General features: G+C 40.2%; 1 pseudogene; it reads left to right on the forward strand.

Moving 5' to 3' along the window:
- The first annotated feature begins 15,063 nt into the window (after positions 1 to 15,063).
- On the forward strand, positions 15,064 to 16,017 carry LOC102140856 (aldo-keto reductase family 1 member B1 pseudogene; annotated as a pseudogene).
- Positions 16,018 to 16,689: the final 672 nt, after the last annotated feature.

The raw sequence follows: 16,689 nt of genomic DNA on the forward strand, positions 1-16,689 counted from the left end.
ATTTTCATGCGGCTGATAAAGACATATCCAAGACTGGGCAATTTACAAAAGAAAGAGGTTTATTAGACTTACAGTTCCATATGGCTGGGGAGGCCTCACAATCTTGGTGGAAGGTGAAAGGCAAACAGGAGCAAGTCACATGTTACATGGATGGAAGCAGGCAAAGACAGCATGTGCAGGGAAACTCCAGTTTTTATAACTATCAAATCTCAGGAAACTTATACACTATCACAAGAAAGCAGGGGAAATACTCACCCCCATGATTCAATTACCTCTCACCAGGTTCCTCTAATGATACATGGGAATTTTGGACACAGCCAAACCATATCAAAGACCTTCAACTTGTGACTGCAAAATAGGGATACTTCACTAACTTTTTTTTTTTTTTTTTTTAAACAAACACTGCAATAATTACCTTTCTCTATTAACCTTTTTTTTTTTTTTTTTTTTTTTTTTTTTTTTTTGAGACGGAGTCTTGCTCTGTCACTCAGGTTAGAGTACAATAGCATGCTCTCGGCTCACTGCAACCTCCACCTGCCAGATTCAAGCAATTCTCCTGCCTCAGCCTCCTGAGTAGCTGGGACTACGGGTGTGAGCCACCATGCCCGGCGAATTTTTTGTATTTTTAGTAGAGATGGGGTTTCACCATGCTGGCCTGGCTGGTTTAGAACTCCTGACCTTGTGATCCACCTGCCTCAGCCTCCCAAAGTGCTGGGATTATAGGCGTGAGTTACTGCGCCGGGCCTCTTTTTTTGGCCCCCACGCTGCAGCACCATGGCACCATCTTGGCTCAATGCAACCCCTGCTCCCCAGGCTCAATAAATCCTCCCACCTCAGCCTTCCAAATAGCTGGGTGCACCCCTGGCTAATTAAAAAAAAATTTTTTTTGTAGATACAGGGTTTTGCCATGTTGCCCAGGCTGGTCTCCAACTCCTGGGATCAAGTGATTTTCCCACCTCAGCCTCCAAATGTTCTGGGACTACAGGCATGAGCCACTGTGTCTGGCCCATTTTCGTTTTCTGCACTCATATTTAATATGAGTAATTCACATTTGCAGTTGACATGTAGAGGTCACTGAATTGTTTATTATCATATGAAAGAGAAAGCTTCACAGACTTTCATTTCTTTTTTCTTTTTACTTTTTGCCTATATCATATGGGAGAGGAATTATTCATTGAGTGGTAACTAAGGATCTCACACTTTATATATATTATGCCACTTTATACTCAAAACAAGCCTGAAAAGGTGGATTTCTCCACTTTTTCCAGCTTATACACATGAAGATTTTGCCAAGTTTAAGTAACTTGCCCAAGGTCAAAGCTCATAAATACCAAAATGGGAATTGGAGCCCAGATTTCCTGTTTTGACAACTCATATTCATGTGATAATAATAAAAATAGACATAGCAATAAAAACTCTTAAATTTACTATGTTTTAAGTACTTTATATAACCTAACAATGCTACATGGTAGATACTCTTCTTATCTTTGTTTCTAGAATGAGACAACTGAAGCACAGATTAAAGACTTGCTCAAGATTTCATAGGAAGCAATAACTCAGATTCAAATCCAGGTGAAACTTCAGGAATCCGTGTTTTCAAATACTATGCTCTACTGCGTCATGTAATTTAATGACTTTCTTTAGGCTAGATCCCTGTTTCACAGCCATGTTTTTATTATCATCTTCCTAAGCAAACATTGGAGGTAAAATCCTCCCATTGGGAATGCATGCGCTCGGGTACGTGTTCTTACCATAGGCTGTGTCTCATTCATCTTCATCATTTCTGCTAACCAAATTTAACACCTTTTCTTCATGATGTTAATCTTTGTTCTGTGGACTTGTATATGAGACTCTTGGATGCATTAATTGATTTAAATAAACAGTATTTGCCCCAAAGCACAATAAATTTTACAGCCTTTGGTCAACAGTGCTCTTTTAGCAGGACACGCGGAGAAAAATTCCTCTCCAGTTTCCCTCACATCTTTCCTAAAGATGTAAGAAGGTATCATTCTGAATTTAGAGCTACAATCTACAGAAAGACTTCTCAATGGAGTCCTAAAAATTCCTTTTTGGGGACTCTTCATTTAATGCATCTTCTGAAAAACATCTGTATTTCTATTTGTGAGGTTGGAATACTATATAAAATATAAAAATCTTCTAACAAACTCAATGTTTGGCTTTCACAGATTGTGAAAGTATTTTCCCCCAGAGTCTAGAAAATTGCCTCTCATTTCTCTAAATAAAAGAATAACATTCAAGGGAAGAAGAGCAATTTTTTTCTATTCAAACTTTTTTTTTTTTTTTTTTTTTTTTGGCTGTGAAGTTACTTGGTATCCCATGAGAAAACAACTGTTACTTTCTTATGTGGGGTCTGCTTCTAAATTAATTAATGACTGATGCAACCTTTATTTTATGACTACCACTAAAAGGTGAATTATGAATTAATAGGGAATTGTTAATTTCAGTTTAATCAATAACATAAATGAAGATTGCCCTTGAAGAACCAATAAATCATTGTGTTAAACATTAGTAACTTACATTAAACCCGATGTGACCAATATATTAAATGTGCATTAGAAATTTGTTACACATATCCAAGAGTAAACTTACACTCACCTTAAGTTTGAGTTATATTTGCTGACTCCAATCGATATGATAATAGGAGCTATTTTCAAGGCTTTAGGAGCAGGTTTTCATGCTGGAGACTAGCGAGTAAATTTAATGGACGCTTCCCTGAAGTCAGATTTGCCTCATCTGTGTAGCTTTCACATGAATTTTCAATTCAATTTCAACCTCAAATGGGAGTTCCCACAAATCCAAACACCTTGTTGAAGCAGCAGAAAATGAATTATGTGGATAACAATATTTTGTCAAGCTCGAAACTCAGCTATGTTATGTCCAAAGCAGTAAAACTGTGTAAATAAATTGCTAAGTCACAGTGAAATTGATGACTTGTATCTCATGTTTTAAAACCAGGATGACTAGTTTAAAAAAGAAAGAGAGAAAGAGAGACAGAGAGAAAGAGGAAAAATCATTCCTTTGACTTGGCACATTTGTTCGTTGTTTCCAAGTTCAAATGAACGTTGGAGCAAAAAGCTATCCAATTAGACTTAAATAACTTTAATATTATTTTCTGTGTTTGTGTGTATATGTGTGTGTGTGTCTGTTTGGACTTTTTTAAAACTAAGTTTTCCTATGTAAAGATTTTTAAAAATGTTTGGTTGCATAATATTGTGCTATAACAACCACATTTCAACGGATTGTCAATAAAACTTAAAAATGTACATGCCTAACATACCAATTTTGACATATAGAATAATCCTGGCAGGTTCAGGTCTCTTATCACCTCCCCTACATTTTAGAAACCACTCCCTCTAACCAAGCTTGGATTCCACCATAAGGAATACCAAAAAGGCCTAAGCCAGAGATCCATTAAATAAACAAAAGCTAACACTTATCTGGAGAAAACGGCAAGCACCAGCTCCTTCCCAAAGGACTGTTTGAAAATGTTTCTGCACCCTGATCTGAGAGTCAGAAAGCAGGTGGGGAAACCTCCTAGAAACAATCGACTCAGCAAAACAACCATTTCTTGAGTAGGTGGGAGTGGAAAAGAAAGAAAATGAGTAAACTGGAAATAAATGTAGAAGTAGGGAGAAGCACAATAGTTACCTATGTATCTAGAATCCTCGCTGATGCTAGCGTTTGGGTCTCCAAAATACATCCAGAAATGAAGTGGATGTGATCACAGGCTCCAAGTCTCTTTCTCTTGGCTAAAGTGCTACCTTTTAAAGCCTTCCCTGGCTAAAGAGGGTTCATTAAATACTTTCCCTTGAGGCTACCTAGGGAGTTGGCCTGAACAGGTAAGAGGTTTCAGAAGGAATACTGGGATCTGATAAATGAGGAAGAGTCACCTCTCCCGAGAAGAAGATTGGGAAAAAGGATCTAGGCAGACAGAGAACAGCAGGGGAAATCATTGCCACTTGCTAAAAGGCAGTAAGGACAGCAACATTGGCAAGCTTTTCTGAACTGAAGAAATGTTTTTACCCTGTGTTATTTTGGGAAATTTCAGCATGGATGTTCTTGCTAGGATGTTGGTTTTCAAGTAGCCAGCTGTTTCGGCAGGGCTTCACTGCCCTTAAAGTATTCAGGAAGTATTCCTACACTGGGTGGTGTCCAGGGCCTGACACTTTCCATGGACTCTTCCATGAACCACGTTTGCTCCTGCCTTAAACCTGTCACTTATAGGGTGTTTCTGCAGTGCATTCCTCTGTGCCGCATTTTCTTCCTTCTGGAAACAATTTATTTTAAATGGGTCAGCATGTTTTTTTTTTCTTTTTCGATGTTTTAACTTTTAAATATTCCATAAACATTTTGGGATGGGCTGAGCCCCTGTTACTTCCTATTATACTTTCTCTATCCTTTTTTTCATTTTATTGGGAGCCTGGGATGATGCAGAGAAAGAGAGAGTGGGTAGGAAAGGGCTTCCACTGTTATGTTTATTTTACCACATTTACAGAGAAAGGCAGGATATTTTGATTACTTGGGAATTAATTCTGTTCTACTACATATTTTATTCTGCTTTTAAACTTTTAGGAGGAAACTGAAAGGCAAGATGGTATTTTCAAAGATTGTCAGCTGGTTCTGTTTTGCTTTTGTATGTAATAGTAATAGGCAATATATAGGGAGTGCTTATATGTGTCAGGCACTGTTCTAAGCTCTATGCCTGTATTAATGTAACTTTACAACAACCCTGTAAGTAGGTACTGTTTTTATCTCTATTCATAGCTGGGACACTCACCCAAGAAGTTTGGTACTTGGCCAGGCACGGTGGTTCATATCTGTAATCCCAGCAATTTGGGCAGCCAAGGTAGGAGGATTGCTTGAGCTCAGGAGTTCGAGACCAGCCTGGTCAACATAGCAAGACCTCATCACTACTAACAACAACAACAACAACAACAACAAATAGCTGGGCATGGTGGTGCATATCTGTAATCTTAGCTACTCAGGAGCCTGAGGAAGGAGCATCTTTTGAGTGCAGGAAATGCTGGTTGCTGTGAGCTATGATTGCACCACTGCACTCCAGCCTGGGTGACAGAGCAAGACCTTGTCTTGAAAAAAAAAAAAAAAGAAAGAAAAAGAAATTAGGTTCCTAAGTCCATATCTTTCTCACTATAATGCATTGCCTTCTCTTACACTGTGTGAAGTTCAGACCAGACCTTTCATGCTTAAAAATAAATGAACACGTAAATCTTTATTGACTACATTCTATTTGAATATTAAATTAAAATTAATAAAAGAAAAACCCCTCTAGCACCCTTCCACTCTGTGTTTCAGTTAGAGACTACATGTTTCCTGAATCACACCTAGTGAGCATCTTTGACTTCGTACACCACAAGAAGTAAACTTAAATTTTGCTACACTGCATATCTCTCATACTTGGGGCAGAGAAGGAAAGACCCTGGACCTCTGCAATGGAGTATACAACATTTCTACTCTAAAAACCAAACTTTTCACTTGGAACAACTTCCCTTTCATTAGACTCAGTTTTTCCTCTCCTTGAAATCGCTGGGTAGAAATTGTCAGCCTTTGTGTTAAATCTCTTTTAATATTTAATAACTATATGTGTTTATTTTATTTATTTATTTATTTATTTTTGCGATGTTGTTTTGCTCTTGTTGCCCAGGCTGGAGTGCAATGGCGTAATCTCGGCTCACCGCAACCTCTGCCTCCCAGGTTCAAGTGATTCTCCTGCCTTGCCTCCTGAATAGCTGGGATTAGAGGCATGCGCCACCACACTGCACTAATTTTGTATTTTTAGTACAGACGGGGGTTTCTCCATGTTGGTCAGGCTGGTCTCGAACTCCCAACCTCAGGTGATCCGCCCACCTTGGCCTCCTGGGATTACAGGTGTGAACCACTGCACCTGGCCTATTTTATATTTTAACTATATCTTTGTTCACATGTGTATTCCTAATTCTTTTCCCTGCTGCATGTTCAGTGCCGAAGTATCCAGTTCAAAAAAAAAAGTTTTTTCTGGGGATATCTCAGTCAGTATTTAGGTAATAGCATCAAATCCCTAAGCATCCTTTTGTTATTCCAGACTGGTTCAAGTAAAAATGTCTCTCTATAGAGTTATTTTCCCTGGTCTGTTGAATGCTTACATAATGTCATCACTCTCAGAGCTATGAGCATTCTAAGGCATGGTGGCAACTCCTTGCTGCCACATGGTTAACACGGTTGCTATATTGCTTTGCCATTGACTGACTGTAATTGAAAGTCTTCATCCTAAGTCATCCTTTGATGTCTTATTGATAATTTGAAGGCTATTTTATTGGTGTCATAAATCCCACATTTTAAGAATCCTTTAGGTGATAACAGAATTGATAATCACAAATTAAGAGAGTCCCATTTTATGAAGAGGCGGCATTTTAAAGTTCTTGCACAATTCAAAACTCACAAAATCCAAGTCAAGCTCTAACAAATGCTGGCTATTTTTTGTGCATTCCAGCTTACATGGAAATCGCTTCAACATAGTCAGTGGGTCACTCGGTGGTCATTCAACATGCATACCCTGCAATTCTGAGGAACTGAAAAAATTCAGATCCACATTACTCCATTTTAAAAAATACAGTTAGACATTATTAATATTTCCATCTTGAATGCTTTCAATTGTCATAGCCCAAATTAAAATAAAACCATACTGTATTTTATTCTTCCACCTAAGTTTATGGAGATAGGCAAGTCTATATAACATTGAATTTAATTTTTGTTGTACTTGCCCCTATTGAGAATGCCGTGGTGTGGGACGACACCTGTACCTAGCATTGTCTGGAAAATAGGTGAGGCTAAACAAACATTTTTTGAAAAATAGATGCATAAATATGTAAACGCTTGTCCCACTGAACTTATTTTCTTAACATATTATCTTGCTAGCTGTAGAATTAATTTTTTATTTCATCCCTTTAAAACCTTTTATAGGCTTTTCTATTCATTTATTTGGCATTTGCAATGTCTCACTGAGAATATGCTACTGACATCCCTAGTACTACTGATTCCAAATGGAATGAGAATGAGTTGGCTGATGTAGGTGCCAACAAAACCTAATTCTATCTAAGACTGCATAGATAAAACTACAATTTCCAGAACAAACGGAGATAGTCTTGCTCAAGTTTTGCACCACACAGGCTGTGTCTGACAGGCAGGACTCAACAACCACTGACACACATCAAAAACCACATGCCAGGCACTGTGCTTAGTGTGCTAAACACAGCATCTGCTTTACCCCCCAGCAGCCCCCGTGGAATACCTTTTATTAATATTATCCATTTTACATATGAAGACACACACATTTAAAGAAGTTTATCCCAGGTTCACAGCTAATAAGTCACCAAGCTCAGACTCAAACCTTAGGTTATTCTGACTCCCTATCTGTGTCCTTAATCACGGTGCTCTATTGCTTTATGAGATGGAGCTTCACAAAGAAATTATTACCATGAGAAGCAAATCAAAAGTGTCATTTTTTTTTTTTGAGGAATCAAAATTACTGTGCTAAGTTTGTATGGATGATTAAAAACACCAAAAGACAGAATAACTATTTTCATCTCTCTGAAGGGTTATCACGCAGTAAAAATTAGTTTAGATTTTTTCATACATCAGCAGTAAGAATGAAAGTTTTAGGGTGAGGAATTAAATCTCAGTATAAGAGAAGAACTAGTTATATCTATTTCAAATAGATTACTGGATGCTTTAGAAGGAAATAAAGGCTTCTAGTCATCATGGAGGAATGATAATTGCTCACAAAGATGATAAAAACAGATTTTTAGATAAGCTGAACTAAACGGCCTTAATGTTCCTTTAAAACTAAATATTTTATGATGCTATGATAAACAGAAGCTAATAAAAGGGGAAGGAGAAGAAAGAGGGAAGAAACACTTATGGACCACCTAGTTATAAATACTCTGCTCCATCTCACTTAACACTTACCATGAGGTCGATGTTGTCCAAGAAGACAACATTGTCATCCCCATCTTTCATACAGGAAGGAACTGAAATAATATTCCCATATCATAGACATAAAAACTGAGACTTAGAGTATATTAATAACATGCCTAAGACTGCACAGCTGTGTAATAACAAAGCCAGAATTGAACTTCTGATATTCTTGATTCTAAGCAAAGGTCCTAAACAGAGGGAAACATTGTGGGTATGGAACTACTGGAAGAGATACAGAAAGACCAAGTGTAAATTCAAAGAAATAAATAGGAGAGAACATGGAGAAATCCTGGGCTGAGGAGGCACCATCTGCGGAGTATACCCTTGGGGAATAGTTAGCAGGGTATGGAAGTAGGGGAACAGGAATAACAGATAAAGGTAATAACACAGTATGGCCCTCCCAGGCTAGCCTCAAATTTGTTCTAAGAACTTAATGTTATTGCTTCAAATATTTTAGACTGAACATAGGGAAATTAAGTGTCTTAAAAGAGATTGAAGCTGAGGTGGGGGGGGTCATTGGGGAAAATTTTATATATTTCCAATCTACTAAATTTGCTAGCCACTGGTCAGAAGCAATATAATGAGCAGAGTTCAAATAATTAGCTATTAGCTGACTTCCTATGAGCACTTTGAAAGCTTAATGGGCATTTCTATGCATTTATTTCTTCGATGATTGTGTTGTAGATGCTGAAGATGCGTCACTGGATAGATAGACTCCCTGGCTCCACAGAGTTTGCATTTGAGAGAGTGGAGAACGATGAAAATAATACATAAATACATTCTGAAGCATACTGAGAAAAGTGGTATGCAAGAATGAAGTAGAGCACGGCAAATGTGTTGGGAAGCAGGGAGGGAGCATAACCACTTTAAATCTATCTGCTGAGAAGGAGGCATTTGAGCAAAGCCTCGAAGCAGTGGAGAAAAAAGCCCCGCAGATTATTTCTAGGCAAAGTGTTCTAGAGGGAGGGAAGAGCTAAGGTAAAGGCCACAGGAAGGAAATGTGGATGCCTGTACTAAGAAGAGTGAGGTGTGGAAGCCGGGAAAAAGAGATAAGGTCAGAAAGCAATCATGTGGGATCTTGAGGATAACCATAAAGCCATTAGCTTCTACTCTGCATATGGTGGAGAACTACTAGAAAATTTTGAGTATAGGAGTGATATAACTTAATTTACATTTTATGATTATAAATTAGATACCAAAATGCCCCACTGTGTTCATAAGAAATGGGTCATTTACTACAGGCGCCACAAAGCAACAAGAAAAATGATTCCTAGTGCACATCATGTTGAAGAAATGAACTGATAAAATTAAATACCTAGGAATTAACCAAAGAAGTATATGAGCTCTATAATAAAAACTATAAAACACTTTGATGAAAGAAATTGAAGAGGATGCCAAAATGTATTGATGTTCGATGTTCACACATTAGAAAGATCAATATTGTTAAAATCTCCATATACCCAAAGCAATCTAAAGATTCAATGCAATCCCTATCAATAATATTTTTCAAAAAAATAGATAGAACCCATCCTAAAATTTATATGGAACCACAAAAGACGCAGAATAGCTAAAGCTGTCTTAAATAAAAAGAACAAAACTAGTAGAATCACATTATTTGACTTCAAATTATACTAAAGAGCTATAGTACTCAAAACAGCAAGGTACTGGCATGAAAACAGACACAGAGACCAACGGAACAGAGTACAGACCCAGGAACAAACCTGCACACATACAGTGAACTGATTTTCAACAAAGGTGCCAAGAACATACACTGGGGAAAAGACATTCTCTTCAATTAATGTTGCTGGGGAAACTGGACAACCATATGCCGAAGAATAAAACTAGACTCCTATCTCTTGCCATATACAAAAGTCAAATCAAAATGATTAAAGACTTAAATGTAAGACCTTGTATTAGTTAGTTTTCATGTCACTGATAAAGACATACCTGAGACTAGGCAATTTACAAAAGAAAGAGGCTTAAGTGGACTCACAGTTCTATGTGGATTGGTAGACCTCACAATCATAGTGGAATATAAGGAGAAGCCAGTCACATCTTACGTGGATGGTGGCAGGCAAAAAAAAAAAAAAAAAAGCTTGTGTAGGACAACTCCCATTTTTAAAACCATCAGATCTCATGAGACCCATTCACTATCAGGAGAACAGCATGGGAAAGAACTGCCGCCACAATTCAATCATCTCCCATTGGGTCTCTTCCACAACACTTTGGAATTATGGGAGTTACAAGATGAGATGTGGGTGGGGACACAGAGTCAAACCACATCTTTTCACTCCTGGCCCCTCCCAAATCTTGTATCTTCACATTTCAAAACAAATCATGCCTTCCCAACAGTCCCCTAAAGTCTCAACTCATGTCAGCATTAACTCAAAAGTCCACAGTCCAAAGTCTCATCTGAGAAAAGTCAAATCCCTTCCACTATGAGCCTGTAAAATCAAATGCAAGTTAGTTACTTCCTAGATACAATGGGGGTACAGGCATTGGGTAAATTCAGCTATTCCAAATGGGAGAAATTGGCCAAAACCAAGGGGCTACAGGTACCATGCAAGTCTGAAATCCAATAGGGAAGTCAAATCTTAAAGCTCCACAATGATCACCTTTTACTCCATGTCTCATATCCAGGTCGTGCTGATGCAAGTGGTAGGTTCCCATAGTCTTGGGCAGCTCTGCCCCTGTGGCTTTGCAGGGTACAGCCTCCCTCCCAGCTGCCTTCATGGGCTGGCCTTGAGTGTGTGCAACTTTTTCCAGGGCAGGGTGCAAGCTGTCAGTGGATCTACCATTCTGGGATCTGGAGGATGGTGGCCCTCTTCTCACAGCTCCACTAGGCAGTGCCCCAGTACGAACTCTGTGTGGGAGGTCCCACCCCACATTTCCCTCTGCACTGCCCTAACAGAGGTTCTCCATGAGGACCCTGCCCCTACAGCAAACATCTGCCTGGGCATCAGGGTGTTTCCCCACATCTTCTGAAATCTAGGCAGAGGTTCCCAAACCTCAATTCTTGACTTCTGTGAACTGGCAGGCTCAGTACCACATGGAAGCTGCCAAGGCTTGAGGCTTGCACCTTCTGAAGCCATAGTCTGAGATCTATCTTGGCCCCTTTCAGCCCTGGCTGAGCAGTTGGGACACTGGGCACCAAGTCCTTAGGCTTCACACAGCTTGAGGACCCTGGGCCCAGCCCACTAAACTACTTTTTCCTACTAGGCCTCTGGGCTTGTGATGGGAGGGGCTGCAGTGAAGGCTTCTGACACGCCCTGGAGACATTTTCCCCATTGTCTTGGGAATTGACATTGGATCTTTGTGTTACTTATGCAAACTTTTGCAGTTGGCTTGGCTTTCTCAGAAAATAGGATTTTCTTTTCTATGGCGTTGTCAGGCTGCAAATTTTCCAAACTTTTATGCTCTGCTTCCCTTATAAAACTGCCTTTAACAGCACCTAAGTCACATCTTGAATGCTTTGCTGCTTAGAAATTTCTTCTGCCAGATACCTTAAATCATCCCTCTCAAGTTCAAAGTTCCACAAATCTCTAAGGTAGGGGCAAAATGCTGCCAGTCTCTTTGCTAAAACATAACAAGGGTCACCTTTGCTCCAGTTCCCAACAAGTTCTTCATCTCCATCTGAGACCACCTCAGCCTGGACCTTATTGTTCATATCACTGTCAGCATTTTAGTCAAAGCCATTCAAGTCTCTAGGAAGTTCCAAACTTTCCCACATTTTCCTGTCTTCTTCTGAGCCCTCCAGACTGTTCTAATCTCTGCTTGTTACCCAGTTCCAAAGTCGCTTCCACGTTTTCGCTATCTTTTCAGCACTCCCAGTACCAATACACTCCCAGTACCAATGTACTGTATTAGTTCATTTTCACGCTGCTGATAAAGACATGCCCGAGAGGCAGTTTACGAAAGAAAAAAGGCTCAACTGGACTCACGGTTCCACATTGCTGGAGAGGCCTCACAATCATGGCGGAATGCAAGGAGGAGCAAGTCACATCTTACGTGAATGGCGGCAGGCAAAAAAAAGAGCTTGTGCAGGAAAATTCCTGTTTTTAAAACCATCAGATAGCATGAGACCCATTCACTATCAGGAGAACAGCATGGGAAAGACCCGCCCCCATAACTCAATCATCTCCCACCAGGTACCTCCCAAAACACATGGGAATTAAGACAGCTACAAGATGAGACTTGGATGGGAACACAGAGCCAAACCATATCAGACCTCAAACTGTGAAACTACTACCTGAAAACATTGGGGAAACTCTCCATGACATTGGCTGGGGCAAAATTTTCTTGAGTAATAAATACCCCATAAACACAGGCCACCAAAGCAAAAATGGACAAATGGGGTCACATCAAGTTAAAAAGCTTCTGCACAGCAAAGGAAACAATAAACAAAGTGAAGAGAAAGCTCTCAGAATGGGAGAAAATATTTGCCAATCATCCCAGTGACAAGGGATTAATAACCAGAATATATAAGGAGCTCAAACAACTCTATAGGAAAAAAATCTAATAATCCAATTTAAAAACGGCAAAGCAATTTGAATAGACGTTTCTCAAAAGACATACAAATGGCAAACAGTCATGTGAAAATGTGCCCAGCATCTTGATCCTTACAGAAATGCAAATCGAAACTACAATGAGATATCACCTCACCACAGTTAAAATAGCTTATATCAACAAGACAGGCAATAACTAATGCTGGCAAGGATGTGGAGAAAAGGGAACCCTTGTATGCTGTTGGTGAGAATGTAAATTGGTACAACTACTATGCAGAGCATTTTAGAGGTTCCTCAAAAAAAAAACTAAAAATTGAGCTACCATTTGATCCCACAAGCCCACTGCTGGGTATATACCCAAAAGAAACGAAATCAGTATATTGAAACAATATCTGAGCTCCTACATTTGTTGCAGCACTGTTCACAATAGCCAAGATTTGGAAGCAACCTAAATGTCCGTCAACAGATGAACCGAGAAAGAAAATGTGATACATATGCCCAATGGTGTACTATTCAGCCATAAAAAAAGAATGAGACCCTGTCATTTGCAACAATATGGATGGAACTGGAGGTCACTATGTTAGGTGAAATAAGCCAGGCACAGAAAGACAAACATCACATGTTCTCACTTATTTGTGGGATCTAAAAATTAAAACAATTGAACTCATTGATATAGAAAATAGAAGGATGGTTACCAGAGCCTAGGAAGGGTAGTGAGGAGGCGCAGGGGGTATTTGGGTACAAAAAACAATAGTTAGAAAGAATAAGACCTAGTATTTGATACCACAGCTGGGTGATGATAGTCAATAAAAATTGTAAATTTTAAAATAAATGAAAAATTGTAATTGAAGTGCTTGTAATACAAAGGATAAATGCTTGAATGGATGGATACCTCATTTTCCATGATGTGATTATCACGCATTGGACGCTTCTATCAAAACATTTCATGTACTCCATAAGTATATACACTTACTATATATCCATAAAAATTAAAAACAAAACATTTTTTAAATGCACTGAAATTTCCTCCAGATATCTAATCTCCACCTGCCCTAAACAAATTATTCTCTCCGTTAGTAACACCATCTCTCTTCCCCCTTCCTGATACAGCTGCCAAAAATCTTATCTGCTGTTCTCAGCTCCTGTGCTCAACTTATATACCGCACTTGGCCAAATAAGCGCATTTCATTTAACTCTAAGAGCAAACTGTAATTTTTTTCCCTAAGCGTGTCCTTAAAAGATCTCACTCTGACTCTATCCAAACTTAACAAAAACATTCGCCCCCAAAAAACCACTTCCTTGGGGATGAAATTGCTGCTAAGAAAATAATATTTCCCCATGTTGTTATGTTTATGTTGTCTACTATTTAAGTAGACCAAGCCGAATTTGATTAGGGTTTTTGAGACATAGGGATTGGGATCTTTGTTGAAGTTAGCCCCTTAGCTCATGGGCTATAATAAGGTGTGGGTACTAATATATCACAAACTATAATTTATTTGCAACTACATCTTATTTCAGAAAAGGATGTTGTTTTGGGAAGCGGTGAGTCAGTAGAACACTGAATACAAGGCAAAAGAAAGGGGATTTCATCTCCACTTTCAAACAGAAGTTCATAACATTCCTGAATTATCCACTAAGAGGGCTGCCAATCTGGAATCAATTAAGAGCCTTCCATTGGGGTGCAACTGGAGGGAGTAAGATCTTCAAAACTGTATTTTAATTAGTAAAGTAGAGAAACTGGCTGCAGGAAGGTGGCTGGCTTGGCTAGCAGGCCAGGAGAAAAGGAGTAGGGCAAGGCGTGGGTGAAGGTATAAAAGTCAAGCTTTGCCATTTTGCCAAGCACCCCTTTGAACAGAGCCAGAGGGTGTGAAATCAGAAAGCTTGGTAGCACCCCAGTTCTCCTTTCCTGCACCCTTTGCAAAGGTAGTACCATCAGCAGGAATAGCAACTCTCAACAAGTCTTCATTATAATAGAATGTCCTCTACAGGTCAAGTTCAATTACCACAAACCTCCTCATCACAAGAGATTTCCAGTCTTAAGACAGGCAGTGGGTGGACACTAGAATATTCTCTTATACGCATTTACTCCAAAAACGCAACCAATGCCTTAGATCCCTGCTACTCCAAATGTGGTACCCACACCAGCAACCAGAGTTAGAAATGCAGAATCTTGGACTGCATTCTAGGCCCACTGAATCAGAAACTGAGTTTAACAACACCCCCAGGTGATTTATATGAGCATTAAAATGGTAGCATTGACTTAAAGCAATTATGCTCAAACTTTGCACATTAGAATCACCTGGAGAGGTTTTTAACACCTCCCTAATGCAGGCAGTACTCCATATAATGTATCTCAATTATCAGTATTTTTAAAACCAAACTGGTTCCAATACGCAGCCAATGTTGAGGAACCATGACTTAAAGATAATAATAACAATATTTGTATTCGAATGAAAACTTTCCCCAAACTTTGCATTCCTAATTACCACTTGGGTTTTCCTGAAAACTTAGATATTAAAAATTTCAATGTACGGGTCTGGGCAGGGGTCTGGAGAGCGCAGCAGCCATGGTGAGCCACCCTGTCCTCACCAACGGCACCGAGATGGCCATCCTGGGGCTGGGCACCTGGAAGTCCCCTCTGAGCTAGGTAACCAAGGCTGTGAAGGTGGCGATCGATGTCAGGTACCCCCACATCGACTGCACCTACGTGTACCAGAATGAGAATGAGGTGGGGGTGGCCATTCAGGAGCAGCTTAGGGAGCAGGTGGTGAAGCCAGAGGCTTATCAGCAAGCTGGGGTGCACGTACCATAAGAAGGTCCTGGTGAAAGGATTCTGCCAGAAGACGCTCAGCAACCTGAAGCTGGACTACCTGGACCTCCACCTTATTCACTGGCTGACCGACTTTAAGCCTGGAAAGGAATTTTTCCCATTGGACGAGTCGGACAACATGGTTCCCAATGACACCAACATTGTGAACACATGCGCAGCCATGGAAGCACTGGTGGATGAAGGGCTGGTGATAGCTATTAGCATCTCCGACTGTAATCATCTCCAGGTGGAGAGGATCTTAAAGAAACCTGGCTTAAGGTATAAACCAGCAGTTAACCAGATTGAGTGCCACCTGTACCTCACTCCCGTACTGCCAGTCCAAGGGCATCTTGGTGACCACCTATAGCCCCCCTGGCTCTCCTGACAGACCCTGGGCCAAGCCTGAGGCCCCGTCCATCCTGGAGGATCCCAGGATCAAAGTGATCTCAGCCAAGCACAATAAAACCACAGCCCAGATTCTGATCCAGTTCCCCCATGCAGAGGAACTTGGAGGTGATTCCCAAGTCTGTGACACCAAAATGCATTGCTGAGAACTTTAAGGTCTTTGACTTTGAACTGAGCAGCCAGGATATGACCACCTTACTCAGCTACAACAGGAACTGGAGGGTCTGTGCCTTGGCGAGCTATGCCTCCCACAAGGACTACCCTTTCCATGAAGTTTTGAAGCTGTGGATGCCTGCTCATCCCTAAGTGACCTATACCTGTGTTTCCTATCTCATTTTTTTCTTGCAAATGTAGTATGGCCTGGCCTGTGTCACTCAGCAGTGGGAGAGCAGCCTGTAGAGTGGCCAGCAAGGACTTATCTAGGTTGATGTTGGATCTGAAGAGCAGTGTCAGTAGAGTAGAAGTCTCTTTCAGTTTGCTTTGTTCTTTTTGCCCCGGTGGGGAAAGTATAACCTGAATACCCTTTTCTGACCAAAGGGAAGCAAAATATACCAGGTCAAAATAGTGCCACTAACAGTTGAGTTTTTTGTTTTTGTTTGTTTGTTTGTTTCTTGAAATGGAGTCTCGCTCTGTTGCCCAGGCTGGAGTACAGTGGCGTGATCTTGGCTCACTGCAAGCTCCGCCTCCCAGGTTCACACTATTCTCATGCCTCAACCTCCTGAGTAGCTGGGACTACAGGTGCCTGCTACCATGTCCAGCTAGTTTTTTGTGTTTTTAGTAGAGACAGGGTTTCACCGTGTTAGCCAAGATGGTCTCGATATCCTGACCTCATGATCCTCCTGCCTTGGCCTCCCAAAGTGCTGGGATTATAGGCGAGAACCACTGCACCTGGCCATAACAGTTGAGTTTTTACTGCTTGGAACTGTAATCCCTTCAGCAAGACTTCTCTTTGCCTCAAATAAAAAGTGCTTTGGTGAA

This window comes from Macaca fascicularis, chromosome 2, assembly GCF_037993035.2.
Source record: "Macaca fascicularis isolate 582-1 chromosome 2, T2T-MFA8v1.1".
NCBI classification, from domain to species: domain Eukaryota; kingdom Metazoa; phylum Chordata; class Mammalia; order Primates; family Cercopithecidae; genus Macaca; species Macaca fascicularis.